This window comes from Chiloscyllium punctatum, chromosome 27, assembly GCF_047496795.1.
Source record: "Chiloscyllium punctatum isolate Juve2018m chromosome 27, sChiPun1.3, whole genome shotgun sequence".
NCBI lineage: Eukaryota > Metazoa > Chordata > Chondrichthyes > Orectolobiformes > Hemiscylliidae > Chiloscyllium > Chiloscyllium punctatum.
The window spans coordinates 74,067,910-74,095,104 of record NC_092765.1 but is presented as its reverse complement, the minus strand read 5'-3'; positions in this window follow the sequence as shown (position 1 = coordinate 74,095,104).

Below are 27,195 nucleotides of genomic sequence, written 5' to 3'. Positions count from 1 at the left end.
CAGGAAGGAAAAAGGATGAGATGCTGAAGAGAGGAGAGAGAAAGTTAGGCAGGAATTTTAAAAGGAGGACCTCAAGGGTAGTAATATCTGGATTACTCCCGATGCTGTGAGCTAGTGAGGCTAGGAATAGGAGGATCAAGCAGATGAACGACTAGGAAAAAGTGAAGACCGCAGATGTTGGAGATCAGAGTCGAGAACGTGGTGCTGGAAAAGCACAACAGGTCAGGCAGCATTTGAGCAGCAGGAGAATTGACATTTTAGGAAAAAAGCCCTTCATCAGGAATGAGGCTGTGAGCCAAGGGGGTGGAGAGATAAATGGGAGGGGGTGGGCCTGGGGAAAGGTAGATGAGAGTGCATTAGATGGATGGAGTTGGGGGTAAAGGTGAAAGGTCGGAGGGAGGGTGGAGTGGATAGGTGGGAAGGAAGATTGACAGATGGGACAGGTCATGAGGGTGGTGCTGGGATTGGGGGGATGGTGAGGAGGAGGAGAAATGAGGAAACTGGTGATATCCACATTGATATTGTGTGGTTGCAATGTCCCAAGGCAGAATATGAGGCATTCTTTTTCCAGGTGTCGAGTGGTTAGGGTTTAGTGATAGAGGAGGACCAGGAACTGCATGTCCTCAGAAGAGTTTGGTGGGGGGGTGGGGGGGGGGGGGGGTTGGGGGGGCGGTTGGGGGGGTGGGTGGCGGTGGGGGGGGGGGCGGTGGCGAGAGGTTTTCAGCCACAGTGGTGGGGTTGGTTGGTGCGGATGTCCCGGAGATGTTCTCTGAAGCGCTCAGCGAGTAGCCGACCTGTATCCCCAATATAGAGGAGACTGCATCGGGAGCAATGGATACAGGAAATGATGTGTGGAAGTGCAGCAAAAGCTCTGTTGGATGTGGAAGGCTGCTTTGGGGCATTTGGGAAGTGAGAGGGAGTTTGGGGCACAGGTTTTGCAATTCCTGTGGTTACAGAGGAAGGTGCCAGGAGGGGAGGGTGGGTTTGTGGAGTGTGGACTTGACAAGGGAGTGGCGGAGGGAATGGTCTTTACAGAATGCAAATAAGTGTGTGGAGGGAAATATCTCTGTGGTGCTGGGGTCCATTTGTAGGTGGTGGAAATGGTGGAAATTATGAAATGTATCCGGAGGTTGGCTGGGTGGAACGTGAAGATCAGGGGGATTCTGTCCTTGTTTAACTGTGGGAGCTGGTGGGTTTGTAGAAGATGACAGTGTTGAGTTGGTCATTGTTGATAGAGATAGGGTGGTCCAGGAAGGTGAGGGAAGGTGGTGTCCGAGATTAATGTGTAGCCAAGGAGCTTGTGTATGGGAGAAAGATTCACATTTTGGATCATTGGAAGCTCTTCTAGGGCTGAAGTGACTCATATAAGAGGGATAAATTGCACCTGAATTCGAAAGGGACTAATATACTGGCAGGGAGATTGCTGCAACTGCTTGGGAAGAATTAAACTAACAAGGTGGGGAAGGGGTTGGGACCCAGGGCGATAGTGAGGAAAGAGATCAATCTGACACTGGTACGGTTGGGAAAAGGAGCAAGTCAAACAGTCAGGGCAGGCAGGAACAAAGCAGAGAACAATGTAGGACTGATAAATCAAACTGCATTTTCATTAATGCAAGAGACCTAGCAGGGAAGGGAGATGAACTCAGGCATTGTGGGAACATGGGTCTGGGATATCAGAGCAATTGCAGAAATGTCGCTCAAGGATGGGCAGGACTGGCAGCTTCATGTTCCAAGATACAAATGCTACAGGAAGGATAGAAAGGGAGGCAGGAGAGGAGGAGGAGTGTCATTTTTGATAAGGGATAACTTTATGACTGTAATTAGGAAGGATATTCCTGGGAATACATCCGGGAAGTCATTTAGGTGGAAGTGAGAAATAAGAAAGGGACTATTACCTTTTTGGGATTGTACTATAGAGCTCCACATAATCAGCGGGGAATTGAGTAACAAATTTGTAAGGAGATCGCAGTTATCTATAAGAATAATAGGGTGTAATGGTAGGGAATTTTAACATTCTAAATGTAGACTGGAACTGGCATAGTGCTAAGGGTATAGATTAGATTAGATAAGGTTAGATTAGATTAGATTAGATTACTTACACTGTGGAATACAGGACATTCAGCTCAACGAGTCCACACTGATCCTCCAAAGAGCAACCCACCCAGACCCATTCCCTTACATTTTCCCCTTCACCTAACACTACAGGCAACTTCGCGTTGCCAATTCACCTAACCTGCACATCTTTGGACTGTGGGAGGAAACCGGAGCACCCAAGGAGAGGAATTTGTTAAGTGTGTACAAGAAGATTTTCTGATTCAGTATGTGGATGTACCTACTGGAGAAGGTGCAAAGCTTGACCTACCCTTGGGAAATAAGGCAGGGCAGGTGTCAATGGGGGAGCACTTTGGTGCCAGCGACCATAATTCTATTAGTTTTAAAATAGTACTGGCAAAGGATAGACAGGATCTAACTGTTAAAGTTCGAAATTGGATAAAGGACAATTTTGGCAGTATGAGACAAGAACTTTGAAAATGTGATTATGTGCGGATTTTTGCAGGTAAAGGGATGGTTGGAAAATGAGTAGCCTTCAAAAATGAGATAATGAGACAGTATGTTCCTATTGGGGTGAAAGGCAAGGCTGGTAGGTGTGGGGAATGCTGGATGACTCGAGAAATTGAAGGTTTGCTCAAGAAAGAGAAGGAAGCATACGTCAGGTATAGACAGTAGAGATTGAGTGAATTCTTTAAGTATAAGGGCAGTAGGAGTATACTTAAGAGGGAAATCAGGAGGGTAAAAAGGGGACATGAGATAGATTTGGCAAATGGGGTTAAGGAAAATCCAAAATGATTCTACAAAAAAAAGCATTAAGGACAAAAGGGTAACTAGGGAGAGAATAGGGCCCTTGAAAGATCAGCAAGGCAGCCTATGTGTCAAACTGCAAGAGATGGGAGGGGGATATTAAAGGAGTATTTGTGTCAGTGTTTACTGTGGAGAAGGGCATGGAAGAAATAGAATGTGGGGAAATAAATAGTAACATCTTGAAAAATGTCCATATTACAGAGGAGAAGGTGCTGGATGTCTTAAAACACATAAATGTGGGTAAATCCTGATCAGGTGTACGCTTGAACTCTGTGGGAAGCTAGAAGTGATTGCTGGACCCATTGCTGAGTTTTTTTTATCATCGATAGTCACGATGAGGTGCTGGAAGGCAGCAGGTTGGCTAACATGGTGCCACTATTGAGGAAAGGTGGTATGGAAAGACAGGGATCTATACCCCAGTGAGCCTCATATCATTGGGGGTGGGGGGGGGGTGCGTTGCAGTTGAAGGGAATCCTGAGGGACAGGATTTACATGAATTTGAAAAGGCAAGGACTGATTAGGGATAGTCAACATGGCTTTGTGCGTGGGAAATCATGTCTCTCAAACTTGATAGAGTTTTTTGAATAAGGAGCAAAGAGATTTGATGAGGGCAGAGCAGTAGGCGTGATTTATATGAACCTCAGTAAGGCGTTCGACAAGGTTCCCCATGGGAGACTGGCTAGCAAGGTTAAATCTCATGGAATACAGTGAGAACTAACCACTTGGACTCAGAACTGGCTTGAAGGTAGAAGACAGAGGATGGTGGTGGATGTTTGATTTTCAGACTGGAGGCCTGTGACCTGTGATGTGCTACAAGGATCAGTGCTGGATCCACTGCTATAAGATTTGGATGTGAACATCGAAGGTATATGTAGTAAGTTTGCAGATGACACCAACATTGTAGGTGTAATGGACAGCGAAGAAGGTTACCTCAAAGTATAACGGGATCTTGATCAGATGGGCCAATGGGCCAAAGATTGGTAGATGGAGTTTAATTTAGAAAAATGAAAGGTGCTGCATTTTGGAAAGGCAAATCAGGGCCGGGCTTACACACTTCATGGTAATGTCCTGGGGAGTGTTGTTGATCAAAGAAACCTTGGAGTTCATAGTTCCGTGGAAGTGGAGTCCCAGGAAGACAGCATAGTGAAGAAGGCATTGAGTATGCTTCCCTTTGTTGGTCCGAGCATTGAGTATAGAAGTTGGGAGGTCATGTTGCGGCTATACAGGGCAATGGTTCGGCCACTATTAGCATATTGCGTACAATTCTGGTCTCCCTCCTAAAGGAAGGAAACTGTGAAACTTGAAAGGGTTCAGAAAGGATTGACAAGGATGTTGTCGGGGTTGGAGGGTTTGAACTACAAGGAAAGGCTGAAGAAGCTGCAGCTGTTTTCCCTGGAGCATCGGGGGCTGAGGGGTGACCTTATAGAGGTTTGTACAATCATGACGGGCATAGATAGGGTAAATGAGGTTTTCTTTGTTTAAAAGCAAATGTGACATTGATGTTCCAGGTGTGATGCAACTGGTTAAACCACTCTCCATTAAGCCAAACAGAATTCACTTAAACACTACGGTTGAAAAGAAAGTGGCATTAAGAATAACTAAACAATTGGAAAACATAACTGACTACTTGATACAGTAACTTACTCATTTCCTGATCCAATGCTGTAACATCTCATAAACACACCCCTTGGCAAAAAGGTAAATTCAAACTCATATTCTTACAGGCGGAGGGAACAACATCCAGAGAAATGTCCGAATGCTCAGTGAGGAATCATTTACTGAATCTTGCAACCTTCTGATACACAAAACATCTTGGGATTGCTGCAGCTAAACCAAAACTAGAAGAATCTGTACTGGAGAACTGGCCACTCCTTTTCCATTGTTAAACTGTTTTTAAGAAAAACCTTCAGGCACCCTTTAGCACCTCTGCTTTTACAACCTCTCTTAAAAAAAAACACAGGCCAAAGTAACTTTTTAAAGTGACAGCATACTCACACCACCACACACCCCACTCCCCTAACCCCCTGACACAGACACACAGACACACACACACATACACACACACACACACAGAGTCTCTCTCTCTCACACACAGACACACGCATGGTCTTTCTCTCTGTCACGCACAGACATGGACTTTGTTTGTCTGTCTGTCTCTCTCACTCTTTCTCTCTCTCACACAGGCATGATTTCTCTCTCTCTCTCTCTCTCTCACACACACACACACACACACACACACACAGTCTTTTTCTGTCTCTCTCTCTCTCACGCACACAGAGGCATTGTCTTTCTCTCTATTTCTCTCTTTCTCTCTCACTCATTCACTCACTTACACTCTCTCACACACACTCTCAGGCATAGTGTTTCTCTCATACACACACACACACACACACAGATATGGTCTTTCTCTCTGTCTCTCTCTCTCTCTCTCGATCTCTCTCTCACACACACACAATGAGCGATTATCTTTTATTCATTTTATGGGTTATGGGTGTCACTGGCTGGCCAGCATTTTATGCCTGTCCCTAGTTGTCATTAAGAAGGTGGGGGTGAGCTGCCGCCTTGAACTACTGTGGCCCACCTGCTGTGGGTTAACCCCCAATGCCATGAGGGAGGGAATTCCCGGACTTTGACCCAGTGACAGTGAAGGAACGGTGTTATATTTTCAAGTCAGGATGGAGCTTGACCTGGAAGGGAACTTGAAGGTAGTGGAATTCCCACCTATCTGCTGCCCTTGTTCTTCTAGATGGAAGTGGTTGTGGGTTTGGAAGGTGCTGTCTAAGGATCTTCGGTGAACTTCTGCAGTGCATCATGTAGATAGTAGCAGCAGTGTGTACTGAGCATGTGTGGTGGAGGGAGTGGACACTTGTGGATGTGGTGCCAATCAAGTGGGCTGCTTTTCCTGGATGGTGTCAAACCTCTTGAGTGTTGATGGGGCTGCACCCGTCCAGGCAAGTTGGGGGAATTCCATCACACTTCCAACTTGTACATTGTAGATGGGGGACAGGCTGCAGAATTCCTAGCTTCACTATTCCTAGCATCTGACCTGCTGTTGTAGCTACTGTGTTTGTGGTAAGTGCATTTGAGTGTCTGGTCAATGATAACTTACAGGATGTTGATACGATGGGATTTAGTGATGGTAAACCATTGAATGCCAAGGGGCAGTGGTTGGATTGTCTTTTATTTTTGATGGCAATGTTACTTGCCACTTGTCAGCCCATGCCTTGATATTGTCCAGATCTTGTAGCATTTGAACATGGACATCAGAATCTGAGGAGTTGTAAATGGTGCTGAACATAGTGTGATCATTGGCAAACATTCCCACTTCGGACCTTGTGATGGAGGGGAAGGTCATTGACGAAGCAGCTGAAGATGGTCGGGCCAAGGGCACTACCCTGATGGACTCCTGCAGAGACGTCCTGGATCTGAGGTGACTGACCACCAACAACCACGACCATCTTCCTATGTGTCAGGTATGACTCCACCCATCAGAGAGTTTGTACCCATTGATTCCAGTTTTCCTATGATTCCTTGAAGCCACATTCAATCGAGTGCAGCCTTGATGTCAAGGGCTGTCACTCTCACCTTCCCTCAAGCTTCCAGCTGTTTTGTCCATATTTGAAACAAGGCTGTAATGAAGTCGGGGGCTTACTGACCCTGGCAGGACCCAAACTGGGCATCACTGAGCAGCTTATTGCTGAGCAAGTGCTGCTTTATAGACATGCTCATGATACTTGCCATTACTTTACTGATGATCGAGAATAGAGTGGTGGGGCATTAATTAGCTGGATGGAATTTGTCCTTTTTTATGCACAGGATATCCCTGGGCAAGTTTCCGCATTGTTGGTTAGGTACCAGTTCTGTAATTGTACTGCAGCATTAATAAGAGTCAAAGATGATTTCAATTTAAAGCCCTTAGTCTAAAGCTATTATTACGTGACAATATACACACATTGCATTAACTGTAACCATGCATTCCTGCATCCTGTTTTAGTCCATTTACTCCTGCAACCAAATCCCTCCATTTTCCATTATCCAAGTTGTGACAACACATCAGCAATTACATTTTCTCCTCCTGCCACGTGTATCATTTTCAAATTGAACGGCTGCAGTAATAAGCTCCATGTAAACCATCTGGAAGTTCAGCCCTTGCATTTCTCCAAAAGCTTTAATGGATTATGATCAGGACGTATAATTGTGGCAATATAAATCTTGAAAGGTTGGAACACCAAGCTCTAGGTCTCCTTCTCAATCGTGGAATATTTCTGATGAATATTCAATTTACTGAAGAAGTACATAATGGGGCTTCCTATCTTCTCATTGTCGTCTTGTAAGAATACAGCACCAACACCCACATCACTCACATTAATAGCCATCTCAAGTAGCTTTGTATAATTAGGCGTAGCTAACACTGGGGCAATAGTTGACACAGCTTTCAGGTTGGCAAATGCCTTCTGACATTCTACTGTCCACTAAAATAACTGACACTTCTTCAGTTAGTCAGTCAGTGGAGCAACCACACTATTTCAATTTGGTACAAACTTCTGGTAAACCTGTTCACTGCCAGGAATCATATTCTTGCTGTCTTTGTCAATGGCATGGTTAGGGCCATCTGCCCATGCCTGGCAACTTGGCCCAGGGACATGACTCGGACTTTGGCGAATTCACACTTAGCCAAGTTTATTACCAGCCTGAGTCCCAAAGTTCAATGGAGTAGTTCCAATAAATGCTGCAAATATTCCTTCTGTGTGTGACTAAAAGATCACAAGGTTGTTGATGTACACCATACAATTGGATAACCCAAAAGTGACTTTATTGGTTAGTCTTTGAAATGTGGCTGGCACATTTTCCATACCAACTGGCATGACTTTAAGTTGGTAAAGTCCATTCAGTGTTATCAAAGCCAAAATACTCTTCATTCCTTCGGAAAAATGTACCTGCCGGTACCTTCTCAGCAAGTCCAAATTACAAATATAAGTTGCTTGTTCTACATTTTCAATGCAGTCTTCTCAATGTGGAATCATATGTGAATCAGACTCTGCAACTGCATTCACTTTGCAATAGTCTGCACACAATCATCTGGCTTTGACACCATTACTTTGACTGTGCTCCAGTTGCTGCAACTCACTTTGATGCTGTTGTTCTTGGAACATGCATTCAGTCTGTGTTTGAATAGACGCCAACTTTCTTTGGCATAAGTCTAAAAGGATATTGCTTAATTGGAGCCAACTCCCCTGCTCAATTTAATCATTCCCTAAACTTTGACACACAGTTCAAATATGTGGTAGCTGAACTCTGACTCAGTAATTTCTCCTTATTTATTTTCGGTGGTCCTCTCAGCTCATGACCCAACCGTCATTCAAATGGACTGAATGTGGTCGGTTCATTTAGTTCATCCCCACTGGAAAGATGAACAAATGGAATTCCTTTATCCAGTCGTTTGGATTGTCTTGATGCTAAGCCCTATATATGGTTTTCTCTTAGCTCACTAATGGTCTATAAAATTTAACGTAATCTTTCTCACATTCCCTTTCCATCCTTTTTGGTAAGCAGTGGATAAGCTACCCATAACTTCCATGCATATATTCGAAGTAAAGGTTGACCCTTGATCTGATTGTATCTCTGTGGGTGGTCTTTATTGAGTTAAACGTTGGTGTACCTCTTCTACAGTCCTTCTAGCAGTGGTATTGCACAAATAGAATGGCATCTGGATATCGAATGGACTCATCTATTACTGTTAACAAATACTGATTCCCTCTTTTTCTTTGTGTAGTGGTCCTACTCAATCAAGTAAGACCCTTGTGAAAGGTTCCTCAAATGCAGGGATGGGTATTCAAGTTCCTGGTTTTATTATTGCCTGAGGTTTTCCAGTTGCATGACACGTACGACATTTCTGGCAATTTTTAACTCCACCTAAATGCAGTTCAGGCCAGTAAAAATGTTTGTGTATTTTAGCGTGAGTCATTCTCTCTCCCACAATGACCCACAGGTGGCTGATGTGCTGCCTGCCACACCTCATTTCTATAAGTCACTGGTAGGGAATTTCTCCCACTTTTCCATCTGCCTGATTGTCTCATCAAGACATCATTTTATAGTTAGTAACATTTGGGAATACACTCAGATTCTTCTTCTGTATATACTTTTCAATGCAATTGTTTCAGGTTTTCATCTTTCTGTTGTCGCACAGTCAATTTTTCTGAACTATAAATATCAATTTGTTCTCCATCTGTTCTTGTTTTGTCTGAGCCATTCAATCAAATATGGTCTCTGATAATTCTGCTTTAACATGCTTTTCTGTACTCTTTGATTTCTTCTTCTGTTCCAACTGGTGACTTTATGACCTTGTTATCTCTCCGTTAATGTTTTCCAATTCTTTCATGATTCACATAACAATGATATTCATTGTATTTATTTAGAATATGAGATAATCCATCCACATGTATGTTGAATTATTTTGCTCTATAGAATGATGACTAAGTTATTGATTTTTACTGCCCAAATCCAACAGCAGACCTTGTCCCAACAATAGTGTTCACTTCTGACTGAAAGGTCGGTGTTCCGGGCAGGACATGCCATGGAAGGCTTATACCCGAAACGTTGACTCTCCACTCCTAAGATATACTACCTGACCTGCTGTGCTTTTCCAGCGCCACACTTTGTGACTCTGAGCTGCAGTCCTCACTTTCTCCTTTTCCCTCGGTTGTCTTGTCTGGTCTGAAGTAAGCTGAGAGGTACAGATGCACTTTCAAGGAGTTTTGTGGTCCTGGAACATGCAGAGGGAGGAGTGAAAAGGCTGTTGTATGGAGACTTGCAGGGGTTGTTGGGTTTAATTGAGATGTGGGCGAGGGTACCCCAGTTGGAATGCTCAGATTTGGAGGTGACATGACAAACTCTTGAATTCTGTGTCCTCTCAAATGGAGAATCCTTAAATCATCCAACAAGTGTGTCTTGGACATGTCAACAGAATGGAAGCATGTGACGTGTGAATTTACTTCCTGCATGGTGAGATTCCTACAGCCAGGCAGCTAGTGGTGGACCAAAGGGTCCGCTTCAGGAATGCTGAAGAATGGTATGACAGCCCTGAACATTGACTATACATGGAGAGAGTCCCTATTGGCTGAGAGAAATGAATGGGAAGATTTCCATTGGTTTGACATGAGCTATCAGGGTGACCAGACATCACCTTAGATGCTAAAACTAAAGACATAAAATGACACTCTGTAAGTGTTAGTGAGAAATCGGTGATAAAAGCTGTCTGTTATGAATTAGTATCTTCGTCAAGCAGGAAAGTTACATTGCATGGAGGCACGCAATCTGAAATACATTACAGCACCTTCCAGCAACTGGAGCATGCTGGTGGCCTCCAACAAAGAAAGTAGTTTCAAGGAAATATGATGTGCTTCACATGGCCACAGACACAAAAATGTACATCCGCATGCGCGTGACACACACACACACATATACACACACACACACACACACACACTCATACTCACACTCACACTCACCCACCTACACCGAGACAGACACATAGCCATGGATATGCACAGACATGCACACACACGCACTAATACACTTGCGCGCGCACACACACACAGAGAAATACAGACACACAGAAACAATCACAGAACAAAATGACATCTTGTGTTAAGAATGAACAAAGCTGCACCTCAACCATCACACCATGACTCTTGGGAGGAGCTATGTTATTGAAATTTGAGAGGTTACGTCTCCACATTATTTTTCGGGTCGGGTGATGAGTGATATTTTGAGGTAAATGGGAAAGCACTAATAATGCCAAGGTTTTCTCAGGGCAACATCCTCTTAAACATTGAAGGTCGGAGCAGGAGAAGGCCACTCAGCCCTTTGAGCCTGCTCTGCCATTCATCATAATCATGGCTCATCATCCAGCTCAATAGCCTCATCCTGTTTCCTCCCCATTACCTTTGAACCCATTTGCCCTAAATGCTACATGTCGCAGCGTCTTCAATACATTCAATGCTTTGGCATTAACAAGTTCCTGTGGTAATGAATTCTACAGGCTCATCACTCTTTAGGTGAAGAAATGTCTCCTCATCTCCATCCTACATGATCCACCCCAAATCCTCAGTCTGTGTCCCCTGATTCTGGACACCCCCACCATCAGGAGCATCCTCCCTGTATCTACCCTGTCTCATCCTGTTAGAATGAGATTCCCTCCCATTCGTTTAAACTCCAGCGAAAACAATCCTAAGCTAGACAACCTGTCCTCATATGTTAGTTCCACCATCCTCGGAATCAGTCAGGTAAGTGATGCCCTCCAGAGCAAGGGCATCCTTCCTCAGAAAAGCAGACCAAAACTGTACAAAGTGTTTGAGGTGTGGCCTCACCAAGGCCCTGTATAACTGTAACAACACATCCCTGCTCCTGTACTCGAAACATCTCTCAATGAAGGTCAATATAGCATTTGCCTTCTTTACTGCCTGCTGCACCTGCATGTGTACCTTCAGTGACTGGTGCACAAGGACATGTGGGCCCTGCAGCAGACTCCCCTCTCCCAATTTGCAGCCAGTCAGGTAGTAATCCACCACCTTCCTTTTGTTTCCAAAGTGAATAACCTGACATTTATCTAAAATAAACTGCATCTGCTATTGATTGGCCCGCTCACCCAATCTGTCCAGATCATGCCATAGGATCTCTGCATCCTCGTCACAGTTCACCCTCCCACCCAACTTGGTATCATCTGCAAACCTTGAGATGTTACATTTTATTCCTTCATCCAAATCATTAATATATATTGTTAATAGTTGGAGTCCCTGTGGCATCCCACTAGATACTGTCTGCCTATTTTACACGGGCCCCTTCAGCCCTCCTCTGTTTCTTCTCTGCCAATCAGTTTTCTATTTATCTCAGTCACTTACCCCAATCCCATGTGTTTTAATCCTGTACAGTGACCTCTTAAATGGGGCATTGTCAAACTCTTTCTGCAAGTACAAATACACCATATTGACCAGTTCCCCTTTATTGACTCTGATAGTTACATCTTCACAGAATTCCAATAGATTTGACAAGCATGATTTCCCCTCCATAAATCCATGCTGACTTTGTTTGATTTTGCCACGGCTTTCTCAATGCTCTGCCATAAAGGATGAAGGATTTGAGAATTTTCCCCACTACTGATCTGAAGCTCACTGGTCTATAATTCCATGGTTTCTCTGTATCTCTCTTTCTGAGTGTTGGAGTGGCAGTAGCTGCCCTCCAATCTGCAAGTACTGTACCAAAATCTAAAGAATCCTGACAACCAAAGCATTCAGTATTTCTAGAACCATTTCCTTAAGTACTCTGGGATGCAGATTTATCAGGCCCTGGGGATTTATCTGGTTCAATCCCCTCAATTTCCCAGCACCATTTCTCTACTAATATTGACCTCCCTCAGTTCTCCTCTCTCACTAAATATTGCATTCTCCAGGATTTCAGGGACTTGATTTGTATCTTCGAGTCAGAAAGTCCGAAAGCACAGGGACAGGTTGTTTGGCCCAAACTGATCCATACTGACCAAAATGTCCACCCATGCTAACCCCATTTCCCTGCATTTGGTCCACATCCTTCTAACCCCTTCCTATCCAGATATTTGTCAAAATGCCGTTAGATGTTGTTAACGTACCCACCTCAACCACTTCTGCTGGCAGCTCATTGCATCCGCGTGCCAGCCTCTGTATAATCAAATTGCCCCTCAGGTTCCCTTTTGTACTTTTCCCCTCTAACCTTAAACTAATGCCATCTAATCCTCGATTCCCCAACCCTGGCAAAAAAGACTGAGTGTATGCCTCTCATAATTTTGTACAGTTCTGTAAGATCCCCTCTCAATCTCTTAGACTGCCAAGAAAAGAAGTTCTAGCTTGTTACGCCTCTCCTTATAACTCACACCACTGAGTGCGAGCAACATCCGTATAAATTTCTTCTGCACACTTTCCAGTTTAATAACATCCTTCCTCAAGCAAGGTGACCAAAACAGAACATATGCTCCAACTGCAGCCTCACCAACCTCCTGTACAACTGTCGTTTTTTGTGAAGACAGAACTAAAGTATGCATTCAGTTGCTCAGCTTTTCCGTTGTCCTTTGTTATACATTTCCCCATTTCTATCTGTAGGCACCTACATTTGTCTTCACCAATCTCTTTCTCTTCACGTACTGTTGAACCTTGTCGTCTCAGTCTCCATGTTCCCTGTAATCTTACTTCCTTTTGTACTGTGTTTTCCCATCTTCATCAATCCCTTGGTCCTTCTTTGCTGAATTTGAAACTGCTCTCAAACATCAGACCTATTATTTTTCGTGGCCAATCTCTATGTTTCTTCCTTCAAACGGATACTATCTAATTTCCTTTATAAGCCATGGATTGGTCCTGTTACTCATTTTGCTTTTGTACCAGACAGGAATAAATAGTTGTTTCAGTTCCCCCATGATTTCCTTGAATATTTGCCAATGCATATCTACTGTCACACCTTTAAGCAACTTCCACTAATCTATCAATGCCAACTCATGCCTTATATATCATCATAGTTTCCTTTATTAAAATTCAGCACCCTAGTCTCCAAATCACCTGGCTCACTTTCCATCTTGATAAAAAAGTTGTATCATGTCATGGTTACACTTCCCCAAGGAGTCTCAGGCAGCTGGATTGGCAATGATTCCCTTCTCATTACACAGTACCCAGTCTAAGATGGCCTGCTCTCTAGATGGTTAATCCACATGTTGGTTAAGAAAACCATCCCATATGTAGGCCATGAATTCTCCCTAGTAGACATTGTGGCTAATTTGATTTGTCCAATCTGGATGCAGATTAAAATCACCCATGATCTCAGATGTCTCCATATCATGAGCTTGGCTAATTTCCTGTTTAAGGAGAGAGTGAGGACTGCAGATGCTGGAGATCAGAGCTGAAAATGTGTTGCTGGAAAAGCGCAGCAGGTCGGGCAGCATCCAAGGAGCAGGAGAATCGACGTTTCGGGCATGAGCCCTTCTTCAGGAATGAGGAAAGTATGTCCAGCAGGCTAAGATAAAAGGTAGGGAGGAGGGACTTGGGGGAGAGTCATTGGAAATGCGATAGGTGGAAGGAGGTCAAGGTGAGGCTGATAGGCCAGAGTGGGGGTGGGGGTGGAGAGGTCAGGAAGAAGATTGCAGGTTAGGAAGGCGTTGCTGATTTCGAATGTTGGGACTGAGACAAGGTGGGGGGAGGGGAAATGAGGAAACTGGAGAAATCTGAGTTCATCCCTTGTGGTTGGAGGGTTCCTAGGCGGAAGATGAGGCGCTCTTCCTCCTGCTGTCGAGTTGCTATGGTCTGGTGATGGAGGAGTCCAAGGACCTGCATGTCCTTGGAGTGGGAGGGGGAGTTGAAGTGTTGAGCTACGGGGTGGTTGGGTTGGTTGGTCCGGGTGTCCCAGAGGTGTTCTCTGAAACGTTCCGCAAGTAGGCGGCCAGTCTCCCCAATACAGAGGAAGCCACATCAGGTGCAGCGGATTCAGTAAATGATGTGTGCGGAGGTGCAGGTGAATTTGTGGCGGATATGGAAGGATCCCTTGGGGACTTGGAGGGAAGTAAGGGGGGTGGTGTGGGCGCAAGTTTTGCATTTCTTGCAGTTGCAGGGGAAGGTGCCAGGAGTGTAGGTTGGGTTGGTGGGGGGAGTGGACCTGACAAGGGAGTCACGGAGGGAGTCGCCTTTTCGGAACGCTGATAGGGGAGGGGAGGGAAATATATCCCTGGTGGTGGGGTCCGTTTGGAGGTGGCAGAAATGACGACGGATGATACGATGTATATGGAGGTTGGTGGAGTGGTAGGTGAGGACCAGTGGGGTTCTGTCATGGTGGCAATTGGTGGGGTGGGGCTCAAGGGCGGAGGAGCGGGAAGTGGAGTAGATGCGATGGAGGGTATCGTCGAATTTCCTGTTTAATACTATTCCAACATGACCACTGCAGTCTGGGGGTCTGTGTATGACACTCACTAATGTTTTTTGTCCCTTGGTATTTCACAGCTCCACCCACACAGACTCCACATTGTTGAAGCTAATGTCCTAAAAAGAGATGAACAAAAATACGTGACCAGGAATTGAGATATTTCTACTCAAATATTGATCTTGGTTTGATGCTAATTAGCCTTGTCGACTTTCAATGAATTACTTTGTAAAATCTGGGACCGCCAGAAGGTGATGAGCTGGAACATTTGTGGAATTGCTTTCTCAGTAAATGAACATAGATACATTTTGTTGAGTTTTTCACAGTAGATGACAGTGCTTCTCCAGCAGGTGGAAGTGAGGGCTGATAGTAGATCCTTCACCCAACCCCTTCACTCATAAAAAGTTAAGGCACACAAAAGATTGACTGAGGCTACTTAGTTTAACATCAGTTATTGAAAAAAATTGTGGAGGGTTTAAATAAGGATGTTACAGCAGAAAACTGAGAATGGCTTTACAAAATGGACATCTTGCCTGATAAAAGCATCGGAATTCTTGGAGAAAATGGAGGAAACCGTGATTGTAATATGTTTTGATTTTCTGAAGGTGTTTGATAGCACTCATGCATAAGATTACTGAATAAGATAGGAGCCTTGGCTTTGGAGGGACTGTATTAACATGGAGAGAGGATTTTTGAAAATGACTCAAAAATTGGAGCAGAGACAAGTGGTGAGTATGACCCAAAAAGAAGTTTGTGGAGGGATACAGATAGGACAAGAGAGTGAACAAGGGGCTTCGCATAATAATGTAATGTGGAGGGATACAGATAGGACAAGAGAGTGAACAAGGAGCTTCGCATAATAATGTAATGTGGATGAAATAAATGAGAACACACATAAACAGTGAAGTTATGCATTTTAACAGGCAAGATAGAGATTGAATTCAGAAATCTACAGGAAGTCCGCATCTCTGAACCACAGAAAGTTAGCTTTTAATTTCAACTGTCAATAAGGATGGCAAAAGTCATGTTGGGGTTTGTTTAAAATCTAATGGAATATTGAGATTAGGAACAGTCAGATAGAGCAGCTAATGTGTGGCTGAGGAGCTGCTGCAGAGGTTAGGATTCCCATTTTTCAATCATTGGGATCTCTTCAGGGAGAGAAATGACCTGTACAAGAGGGACCTGAATTGGAAGGGGACCGATATTCTTGTGAAGAAATTTGCTCGCAGTATGCCGAAGGTTGTAAACTAGTAAGGGGGATGGTGGGAAACAACAAGATAGTGAGAAAAGAGAAATGTTTGAGGTGAGATGTGGTGAACAATTCTAGGGGTCAAGGCAGACAACAGTTTGGCAAGAGCAAGGTAAGACTGCGAAACTGCATTTACTTTGATGCAAGAGGCCTGACATGTGAGACAGATGAACATAGGGCATAGATGGGAATGTGGGACAAGGATATCATTACCATTACAGAAATGTGGCTCAGGGATGAACAGGACTGACAGCTTAATGTTCCAGGATATAGATGCTATAGAATGTATAGACAGAGGAGCAAGAGAGGAGATGGAGTGGTGTTTTTGGTTAGAAAGAACATTACAGCTGGATGTAGAGAGGATATTTCTTGGAGACTGCCCAGTGAAGTTATATGGATGAAACTTAAAAATAAGAAAGAGGTGATGACCTTGCTGGGATTGTAAAATGGGCCTCTTTTTAGAGAGTGGGAGATTTACAAGCAATTATACTATCTGTAAGAAAAAAGGATAATGGTAGGGAATTTTAACTTTCCAAACAGTGTTAAGATCTTGGAATGTGGAGAAATTGGTGAAGTGTGGACAAGAAAACGTTGTTATTTAATATGTGGATGCACCTACTAGACAGTTCGCAATACTTGACCTTCTGTTGGGAACCAAGGCAGGGCAAGTGACAGAGGTGTCCACAGGGGCATGCTTCAGGGAAAGTGATCATAATTCTATTGGCTTAATAATAATGATGAGAAAGGATAAAATTGATTTAAAAATGAAAGTTTCAAATTAGAGTGTGGCCAGTTTCGATGGTATTAGACTTTGAGCAGTTGGTTGGGGGAGGTTATTCACAGGTAAAGGGACGGCTGACAAGTGGGAGGCCTTAAAGAATGAGACAATGAGAGTTCAGTGATGGTATGTTTCTGTTTGTGTGAAGGGCAAGGCATGGGAAAACCTCAATGATGAGGGAAATTGCAACTGCTGTCCAGAAAAAGAAGGGGGCATTCATCAGACATAGACAGCTGGGATTGAGTGATCCTGAGAAGGGTATAAGGGCAGTAGGAGTATACTTAAACAGGAAATCATGAGGGAAAAAAGGGGACATGAAATTGCTTTGGCAAATAGAATTAAGGAGAATCCGAAAAGATTCTAAAATTATTTTAAGGTTAAAAGAATAACTATGGAGAGAATACAGCCCTTAAAGATCAACATGGCTTTCCTGTATGGAACCACAGGGGATGGCAGAGACACTAAGCAAATATTTTGCATCAATATTTACAGTAGACAGGAGCACGGAAGCTAAGAAACTTGGGAAATAAATAATGTGATCTTAAAATTAGTTCGTTTTACAGAAAAGGAGGTGTTGGAGGTCTTAAAGTAGAAAAATGGAAATAAATCCTGGAGACCTGTATAGTATTTCCCAGAACTTTGTGGGAAGCTAGGGAAGAGATTCCTGGACCCCTTGCTGAGATATTTGTATCGTTGATAATCATAGATGAGATGCCAGAAGACTGGAGAGTGACTAATGGTGCATTTATCCCAATGTTTGCGTTTTGTTAGTTAACCATTCTTGTGTCCATGCTAATGCATTGCCTGTAACACTGTACATCTTTATCTTATGCAGCAGCCTTTTGTTCAGCACCTTGCTGAATGCCTTTTGGAAATCCAGATACACCACGTTCACCAGTTCCCCATTGTCTACCACGCTCGTTATAACCTCAAAGAATTCCAATAAATCAGTTAAAGATGACTTGCCCTTCATGAACCCATGCTTCATTAAATAAATGTAGGTGTTGCATTTTTGTAAGGCAAACCAGGTCAGGACTTATACAATTAATGGCTGGGCCTTGGTGAGTGTTGCTAAGCAAAGAAACCAAAGGGTGCAGATGCATCATTCCTTGAAAGTGGAGTTGCACGGAGACAGGGTGGGAAAAAGGTGTTTGGCATGCTTTCATTTATTGGTCATAACATTAAGTGTAAGAGTCGAGACGTCATGTCTCAGCTGTACAGAACATTTATGAGGCCACATTTCAAATTATTACAGACAAATCTGGCTGCCGGTTCTATGAAGGATTTTGTGAAACTTGAGAGGATGTAGAAAAGATTTCCAAGAATGATGCTGGAACTGGAGTGATTAAGGTAGAAGGTGAAGCTGAATAGGCTGGGGCTTTTCTTTTCCCTGCAGTGAGAGAAAAGGAGGCTAAGGAGTGGCTTGAACAAGACCTATAAAATCATGTGGGGCATTGATATGGTGAATAGCCAAGGCCTTTTTCCTCGAGCGGAAGAGTCCAAAACTAGAGGACAGCGGATTAAGGTGAGAGGAGAAACGTTTGAAAAGAACCTGAGGGGTAACCTTTTCACGTGTATGTATGGAAAATGCTGCCAGCGGTAGTGGTGGAGGACGGTTCAATAACTGCATTTAAAAGGCACCTGGATGGATGTATGAACAGGTAACATTTAGAGGAAGATGTGCCAAATGTTTAGCAAATGGTACTCAGTCAGATTGGGATATCCGGTCAGTGCAGTTGGACCGAAGGGTCTGTTTCTGTGCTGGATATCTGTATGACTATAATGTTTGTTAAAACTGAAAAGAAGCTCTATTCTTACCACAGCTGGAATACTGTGATCTGTTCTTGGGACACATATCACAAAGAAAGGGTACACTGGAATGTGAGACAATCCACATGATGTTTAGTCGACTGATCCTGAAGATGGAGGGACTGTCTTGAGAGGAGAGATTGAGTCGTTTGGGCCTATACTCATTGCAACATAGAAGGTTCAGTACTGAATTTCTGAAACATCTATTATTTTCAGGAAACTCGATGGTGTAAATGCAGAAATGTTGTTTCTCCTTGTGGGAGAGTTTCGGACCAGGGTGTAGAATCTCTGAATTAGAGGTCACAAATTTCTGGCAGAAGACAATTTTGTCTCCCAGAATGTCGAGAATTTGTGGAATTCTGTACCACAGAAGACTGTCGAGGTTGGGTCATTCAGTATTTCGAAGGCTGAAATGGACAGATTTTGATTTGGTTCTTGAATCAATGCTTACAGTTAAAACGCTGGAAAGTGGAGCTGTGGGTTATCAGTTCAGCCATGATGTCATTGTTTGGAAGACCAAACTCCATTGGCTGAACAGGATGCTTCTGGTTCCCGATCATTGACCTTTGCTCTAAGTTAGTCTTTTCAGAATTATATAGGCCTCATTTAAATTAACCTCCATTTCATGTTTGAAGCCCAGCTGCTTCAATCCCTCCTCATCATGAAAAAAGACAGGAATCGCCTTTCTCCCTGTTTGATGGCATTACATTCTGCCTCTAATGCAGTGACTGCATTTATAGTCCTCCAGTTCTGTTGAATATTTGTCAAGTACAACCACGGCTGTCACAGAAAAGATTAAAGACAGATGGAAACTGCATTTAAACTACCATATCAAACTCATTGTCGGCATGTGTTGCATGGAATACACACATTGCATTTTAAAGCTCTCTCTGCACTCATCCATTAAACACTGCAAGGGTTGTTCATGAATGATTTGCTTATGTGTTTATGTATGTCTGTGCCTGTAGATGACAATCTACTTATATAACAAAGTTTCGATGCATAGTGTGGTTCCCTTTTTATTCTGGTATCAAATATTTCAAAATCAGAAAGACAGTGGGTAGGAGTTCAAGCCCCTTTACATGGCTACATCAAATGTTTTCTGTGAATGTACAGCTCATGTAATGTGCTAGGTAAATCTCCCTCGATATTGTGCTGTCCAATGCAAACATGTCAAATACATTTTGGTTTAAGCACAGTGGAGAGCTTGCGTCCAGGGTTCCCAAAAAAATACCCTCCCAAAGCAGGTACAACACAGAGTCGACACAGAATAAATCACCCTCTACAATATTAAATATTCCATGAGATGTGCAGTAAAAGTTAATTATAGACTAAATATGCATTGCACTGAACCATTAAACATTCCTCAGCCAAGAATAATACTGCTGAGATACAATGAAAACACGATCACAGTAAAGTCTTTCAGCCTCATTCCGATCAAGCATTTCCAGATCACTCAATACTCAGACAGATTTTTGAGAAAATCTGGCTGTACTGATTCAAATCTCTCGAAAGAAATGGATGAATTTGGCTGAGAGCATATGTTGGTGAGGTTCATGTTATTAAGGAAAACATTGCCAGATTGTGGAGAGGCAAAACACGGCATCAGATGTAAAGAAAAATTGGGGGGAAGGCAGGAGGGGAAGAGTGAAAAAGAGAGACAGAAATATTAGCTGTGCCAATGTATCTCTTAATTATAGTTTTTGTTTTGACTAAACATGACAACTGATACCTCTGTCATTCAACAATCATACAACTTATGTATTAAAAAGTCCGAACATCAATTAGTATTGGAATCCATTGAGTTATTTGCATTTTTTCCACAATTCGTGCACTGTGCTTGGGGGGAAATATAAATTGGGGTTTTGTGGTTCTGTAATTGATTCTGAGAATTCTATTTCTGTGTTTATTTACATAAATGCTTAATTGGTTTCAAGGAAGTGATGGTGACAGCAAAGCCAGATGAAAGAAGTGATTTGTTGGTAAGATTCAAATCGAAACAAGTTTATTATAAGAACGTTGACCATTTTCAGAAGTGAATATAAATTTATGAAGATGAATTGCAACAACTTTTATTTATTTCTGGACGATAAACACAATCTAAAATTTTTATTTAGGTTAAAAATTCAGTGCTGAAAATTCTGCAATTAAACTTCAATGTTGAACTGGATCGACTCTGAATGTCCCACTGATTTATATTGTAATCCGTTTAGACGGTGCAGCATCACTCAAAGTGCATTTTAGAATATTCACGTGAAATACTTGTAATGACATCAGGAACTGCCGCAACAATTACATTTAATTGATATAGTTGTTGTGAGGTTTTGTTACATGTATTACTTTCTGGTTAGAGTCAGCAATGAGTCCCTATCCCCAATTGCCCATTGAATAGCTTGCTAAAGCCACTTCAAACACAGTCAATTACTTCCCAGTGAGTCTGGAATCATGTCGGCCAGACCATGGAAAGGTGACAGATGCCTTGTCATTCGTGAACTAGCTGTTTTTGTATTTTTTCCATTGACTCGGGTTACATGGTCACCATTTGGCTTTCTTTCCGATTCCAGGCTTTCTTCGAATTCAAATTTCACCCTGGGCAAACAATGGTATTCCAAATCCCCGTCCATTCAGCATCAAACTGGAGTTTGGGAATACTGGTGTCATGATATCACCACTGTGATCCTAATATTGGAAATGCACAGAAAGCGGTCACAAACAGAAATGCAATAAATCTGACACTTTACATCATGAACAAATATTGGAGTGCAACACTGAAAAGAACTCTCTTGCTGTTCACAGCAACATCACAGGAGACTTTGCATCCAATCATCAATCTTCAATGTGTACCGGACTCTGTCTGAAGAACCTGACTCACCGTCATTTGCATTTTTTGAATTCTTCACTAACTTCTGAAAAAGTTAGTCACATATTCCAAGAAGGTGGTCATCTGCTCCCTTTTTGAAGGCCTGCCATCTTGCTCGGCTCATTAGGGTTGATCGTTCTTAAGAAGCTTTATTACAACCAAATTGCTTCTCAGTCGAGACTGTAGTGCTGGAAAAGTACAGCAAGTCAGGCAGTGTCCGAGGAGCAGGAGAATCGACGTTTCGGGCATGAGGCCTTCATTAGGATACCTGATGAAGGGGTTATGCATGGAACGTTGATTTTCCAGCTCTTTGGATGCTGCCTAACCTGCTGTGCTTTTCCAGCACTACACTCTCAACTCTGATCTCCAGTACCTGCAGTCCTCACTTTCTCCTGATGGGTTTCTTAGTCAGGTTCGGCACATGAAAAGACCCTCGCCTTATTGTTGAACAGGTAGGGCAGGCCAGGTAGGAGGGTCAGACGTCCTCCTCTGAAGGACAACACTGAACCATGTAACATGCTTCAAAACTTTGGTAGGTCTGCCCTTATCGTTCATTATTCCAGCATTTTCATTTCATGCTCTTTTATTAATTGAATCTACCATGGTAGGGACTGATTCTGGAACTTTACTCCAAACCTTTTGATTGCTTATGACATACTCATAATGCCTCCTCAACCACTTTATCAAACTCTCATGTTAGCTTCAACGATTTTTTTAATGATTCATGGAACATGGTGGTTGCTTTTAAATGTCCGTAGATGTCCTTTAGCAGATGGTAGTAAGCTGCCTTTCTGAAATAACATGTTCCAAAATGGCCTGAGGAAGGGAAATCCAGATTTTGACCCAATTACAGTAAAGGATTGGTGAATATTTCCACGTCAGGATGCCGAGTGTTGTAGAGAGAAGCTTACAGTGGAGCTGTTCCCATGTATCTGCTGCGCCTGTCCTCCGAGATGCAAGTGGTTAGTGGGAAGGTACTGTCTAAGGAAGTGGCTAAGTTACTGCAGTGTAGTATTTTAGATAGAGCATATGGCAGATACTAAGAATCAGATTTGGAGGCAATGGACGCTTGTGGATGTGCTACTGATCAAGTGGGATGCTTTATCCTGGACAATGCTAAGCTTCTTGAGTGCAGTTGAAGCTGCTCCTATCCAGTCAAGGGCGATCTGTGCTATTAGCCTCCTGACCTCTATCTCTTAGACGGTCAATTGGCTTGGCGAGTCAGGGGGAGAGTTACTCGCTGTCATATTCCTAGCCTCTGGCCTGCTCATACAACCATTGTACTTATGTGGAGTGTCCAGCTCAATTTCTAATGAACAATAAAAGCTAGGGTGTCGATGGTGAGGGATTCAGTGAAGGTAATGCTATTGAATGTCAAGGGGTTTTGGTTAGTCTCTTATTATCAATAGTCATTGTCTCGCAGTTTTGTGGTGTGAATGCTATGTGCCACTTGTCAGCTCAAGTCTGGATATTTTCCAGATTTTGCTGCGTTTGAATGTGGACTGAGGAGTCACAAAAAAAGTGCTAGATTAATGCAGATTTCACTTCTGACCTTCTGATGGAGGGAAGGTCATTGCTGAAGCAACTGAACATGATTGGGCCAAGGACACTTTCTTCAGGAACTCCAACAGAGATTTGCTTTGGCTGGGACAACTGCCCTCTAACAAGCAGAGCCATCTTCCAATGTGTGAGGTATGACTGCAGGCAGCATGGAGGTTGTCACCTGATACCCATTGAATCCAGTTTTGCTGCGACTCCATAATATCACACTCTATCAAATGTGAACTTAATGTGAAGGGCTGTCACTCTCCCCTCATTTCTGGAATTCAGTTCTTTATCCATGTTTAAATCAAGTCTGTAATTCAGTCATGAGCTGAGAAGGCCTTGCCTAACCCACATTGATGCAGGTTATTGCAGAGCTAGTGCTGCTTGATAGCAACTTCCTACATCTAACTCATGATTGAGCATGGACTGATGGGGCAGTAATTCGCCAGCTTTGACCTAATTTCTGAGCACAGGACGTGCCTGGCCTATTTTCCACATTGTCCATGCCAGTGTTTTAGCTGTACCGGGATTGCTTGGCTAGCACAAGTCATCAGTATTATTTCCAGAATTTTGTCAGGCTCCATTGCATTTGCAATGACCCCTTCCCCCCGCCCAACAGTGTCTTGATTTCACATGGAGAGAAGCGAATTCCCTGCTGACAGATATCTGTAATATTGGTGATCTATGGAAGATACTGAGATGGATCAGACAATTGGCACATCTGGCTGAAGGTTGCTGTGAATGCTTCAGCCTTAACTTTTGCGCTGATGTGTTGTGCTCTCCAAAGCAGAGCAAGGGAATATCTGTGGAGCTTATTCCTTCAATGAGTTGTTTAATTATCAACTTTAATTCACGACCTGATGTGGCAGCACTGTGGGCTCAGACGCCAGCTTCCTGAATGAATGGTCTAGCCACAATATCCCCAGACTATAACTCCAACCCCCACTCCATGATGTGGATATTCACAACAGAAGATCGCTTATCCTTTGTATTGTGTAGATTCCAACAATTCGCTTAAATTGTAAGTCTCGAAAATACTTTACTTCACAGACTTTAGGATATAATGTTCTGTTTTCAATTCTTCTCTCCAACAGGCTAGGTCATCAATGTCACATTGGCTTTCCTCCTCATTAATTGCAAAACCAAATGTTTTTCACCTCATCTTTGAACTTACTGATCAAAATTGCTACATTCTTGACTAGACCATACATATCCCCTGCAAACAGCAAAGGATCCAGCACCAAGTCATATAGTAAGCCAATGGACACAAGATGTCTTCACAATGACTACCTTCGACCATTACCTTCTGCCAACAAATAAGCCTTCGATGCATTTGCCAAACTGCACCAGATCCCATGAACCCTTACCATATTAAAGATGCAAGATCTGGTCAAAAACCTGATTGAAGTCAAGAAGCATTACATCCACTTTTTGCACCTGATGTCACATCTCATTTCCTCTCCGGAAAACAGAATCAACCACTTCCGATATGATATCATTTCCACCAAAGCCATGCTGAATTTTATTGCTTAAACCTTACAATTCCAACTTTTAATGAATGCTGTCTCTTAGATTTATTTATTAACTTCCCTCAAGTTTTCTACTTTTAAACATAGGTTTATGAACGAAACTACATATTGTCATTTAGCTCCTTTCACCCAATGATATCTCTTCTTATCTCTCTGACCGATAATTTACTCTTGCTGAAATAATCTTGTGTCTCTTCTGTTTCATTCTGGAAAATGGGAATGGAATTGAATACAATGTTGAGACCAACAGCAATCAGTCCGTTTGTTCTTGACCATGTCAGTGTGTGTTCACCCTCAGAGGTAGGAAGACTGTTTGTGCTGATAATACGGAAAGTCGCGCCTGATATATCATTCTCAGCTGGCGTGCAACTTCCTGTTTCTATGTGCCAGCAGCAAGCCACACATCTCACTTCTGATCAGAAAATAAACCCAGGGGATGCAATCTGGCGGAAACATCTGCCAATGTGGCCTATATCAGGACACAGAGTGTGAAGCGATCACATCGAAGTGACATTTGCAAATCGACCTTTCGATCTCTGTTTCACGGTCTGATTCCAGGACATCACTGGACGAGTCTCTCGACCATCTAACAAGCTCATTCGATACACTAATGTCTGGAACACCTCGACATGCACCTTTTCATGTCTTTGATCTTGTACTACTTGTTACTCTCTCTTAAGATTGAATGTTCCCAGTTTTTGATTCTGTCTTCTGTATCCATCTCCTTCCCAGCCGAATACATTCTGTTTGATCCGTTTCCTAAATTTTGATCAACTAAAAAAATAATACAGTTTTGTAAAGACAGGTATGTCGGTGTGTCAGCTTTACAGAATCAATATATGGAGAGATCACCTTGGCTGTTTCTAACTCTGACTGACATTGAATTCAAATAAACCACAGCACTGTATGGTTTCAAACTTTGCAAATCCTCTCTCTTTGAAAGAACTTGTTCTAACGGTTAATTATTTTCTTGATTACTTCAGAAACTATGACTAAAAATCCCTATTTTTAACAAAGTATCAAATATTATTAAAAGTTGCAGCACTGGCATTTCCTACAGTGAGCTTTGTGGTGTTTAAATGTTCTTGTCAAAATTTGCTTCAAGCAGAAGACATAAACATTGGTTTCTCCGAGTTCCCAGCCATTGCCCTTGCAGTTCCATAATAACTGCAAGCTTTTGATAAGCGCCAGAATGAACAGAATGTCCAGGCCCTGTACACATCCAAACGCCATGATATAGGCCTCGAAGCCCTCCGTTTTTTCCTGTCACGCAAACCCAAGCAGTACATGCTCAACCTCAACTACATTTCCTTTCAATCCTCCCACTTCCTCCAAACCAAAGGGGTAGCCATGGACACCTGTATGGACCCCAGCTATGCCTGCCTCTTCGTCAGATATGTGGAACAGTCAATCTTCCACAGCTACACTGGTATCATTGCCCATCTTTACCTCCGCTACATTGATGACTGTATCAACGCAATCTCATGCTACCACAAGGAGGTTGAACAGTTCATCAACTTTAATAAGACCTCCCACAGTCCAAAGATGTGCAGGTCAGGTGAATTGGCCATGCTAAATTGCCCGTAGTGTTAGGTAAGGGGTAAATGTAGGAGTCTGGGTGGGTTGCACTTCGATGTGGACTTGTTGAGCCGAAGGGCCTGTTTTCACACTGTAATCTAATCTAATATGTACAAAAAAAAAGACCTTCCACCCTGACCTAAACATCACAGGGACCATCTCGGACACCTCCCTCCCTTTCCTAGACCTCTCCACCTCTATCTCCAGTGACCGACTGAACATTTACTACAAGCCCACTGACTCCCACAGCTACCTGGACTACAATCCTCCCACCCGACCTCCTGTAAAAATGCCATCCCTTATTGTGAATTCCTCTGCCTCCACTGCACCTGTTCCCAGGAGGACCAGCTCCACCATAAAACATCCCAGATAACCTCATTTTTCAAAGACTGCAATTTCCCCTCCCACGTGGTCAACGATGCCCTTGAACCCCATCCCTCCAATCGCAACAGGAAGCCCTCCTGGTCCTCAACTTCCAACGCACCAACCTTGCATACATCATATCATCATCTGCTGCTTCCACCACCTGTAAACAGACCCCATCCCTCGGGGTATATTTCCCTCCGTATCCCTATCTGCATTCCGGAGACACCATTCCCTCCGCAGCTCCCTCATCAGGTCCATGCCCCTCCACCAGCCCACTCCCCACCCCTGTCACCTTCCTCTGCCATCACAGGAAGTGCAAAACCTGCGCCCACACCTCCCCCCTCACCTCCGACAAGGCCCCAAATGATCCTTCCACATCCCAGAGAAATTTATCTATACTTCCGCAGATGTCATCCACTGTGTCTGTTCCACCTGATGTGGTCTCCTCTACATCAGGGAGACAGGACACTAACTTGCTGATCATTTCAGAGAACATCTCTGGGACACCCATGCCAACCAACCCCACGGCACCGTGGCTGAACACTTTAACTCCCTCTCTCACTCCACCAAGAATATGACGGTCATATTCTGTTCATTTCCAATGAATAAATACAAACTAACCGAGCCTGAGTTTGGGATGATATTAACAGGATTTATTTTGATCGAATCATATTTTGACATAACAGGTGGAGAG